This window comes from Loxodonta africana, chromosome 2, assembly GCF_030014295.1.
Source record: "Loxodonta africana isolate mLoxAfr1 chromosome 2, mLoxAfr1.hap2, whole genome shotgun sequence".
NCBI classification, from domain to species: domain Eukaryota; kingdom Metazoa; phylum Chordata; class Mammalia; order Proboscidea; family Elephantidae; genus Loxodonta; species Loxodonta africana.
The window spans coordinates 52,298,808-52,300,318 of NC_087343.1; the positions used below are offsets into that span (position 1 = coordinate 52,298,808).

The window sequence follows — 1,511 nt, forward strand, 5'->3', positions numbered from 1 at the left end:
GGGATTCATGCTATGTGCTGTCTACAAAAAAGAGCTGACAATTGACTTTTTGTGTGCCAACTAGATCACTTTCACTCTCTTGTATGAACCCAGACTAACACTTGGGACACTGTATTTCAAATCATGTGTCTTAGTCATCTAGTGCTGCTATAACAAAAATACCAACAAACAAAAGTTTATTCTCCCACAGTCTAGTAGGCTAGAAATCCAGATTCAAGGTGTCAGCTTCAGGGGAAGGCTTTCTGTGCGGTCCCTGGAGAAAGGTACTTGTCATCAATCTTCTCCCGGAGTAGGAGCTTCTCTGCGAAGAAACCTCAGGTCCAAAGGACAAGCTCTGCTGCTGGCATTGCCTTCTTAGTAGGTGAGATGTCCACTCTCTGCTCACTTCCCTTTCCTTTTATTTCTTGTAAGATAAAAAGTAGTGTAGGCCACACCCAAGGGAAACACCCTTTATATTGAATCAGGGACCTGACCTGAGCAAGGGTGTTATATCCCATCCTAATCCTCTTTAGCATAATCTAATCTTGCCTCATTAACCACAGGCAGAGATTAGGGTTCACAATACATAGGAAAATTATATCAATCAAAATGGAGGACAACCACACAATACTGGGAATCATGGCCTAACCAAGTTGACACATATTTTTGGGGGACACAATTCATGACACCATGTAATAAACATTAATACCCTTTGTATTAAGGAAACTACTTAAGTCAAAACCGATCCTCTTTCCTTTCCTCTGTGTGACACTTTTATCCCTCATAAATCACAGATCAACGGGAGGAGGTTTTTAAACAAAAGACTCAGATTTTTAGAAAATTGAATCTTATAATACCATTTTTCTCACATAATTAACATGTCACTCTTTCTGACAGTTTTTCAATGTTTTCTCTCTTTCTTTTACATGCTGCCACAAATTCTATACAGCAAAAAAAAAAAAAAAATTTTTTTTTTTTCTATTAGGCAGTTTTATGGGAAAAAAATTGTGCGCTTGCTTCAGCAGCGCATATACAAAAATTGGAACAAAACAGAGAAGATTAGCAGGGCACACAAGGATGACACCCAAATTCATGAAGCATTCCATATTTTTAAGTTTCCTAGACACATTCAGGAGACCCTGGTGGCATAGTGTTTAAAAGCTATCTATGTCTGCTAACCAAAATGGTGGCAGTTCAAATCCATGAGCGCTCCATGGAAACCCTATCCTACGGTCTCTATGAGTCAAAATCAACTCGACAGCAATGGGTTTGGTTTTGATTTAGACGCATTCAAACACTTCGAGGGACCCAATAGCTGAGGCTAGGGGCCAGGGACCATAGTCTCGGGGGATATCAAAGTCAATTGGCATAACACAGTTCATAAAAAAAATGTTCTATATTCCAGTTTTGTGAATAGTGTCTGGAGTCTTAAAAGCTTATGAGCAGCCATCTAACATACATCTATTGATCCTGTCCTGTCTGGAGCAAAGGAGAATGAAGAAAACCAAAGACACAAGGAAAATATTAGCCCA

The 1,511-nt window shown here is 39.4% G+C and overlaps 1 non-coding gene across 1 annotated transcript; it reads left to right on the forward strand.

Annotated features, from left to right (window-relative positions):
- Positions 1–988: 988 nt before the first annotated feature.
- LOC111750016 (U6 spliceosomal RNA) lies at positions 989–1,091 on the forward strand. The gene has a single exon (XR_002785165.1). It is a non-coding gene; the product is annotated as a U6 spliceosomal RNA (small nuclear RNA).
- The last annotated feature ends 420 nt before the right edge of the window (positions 1,092–1,511 follow it).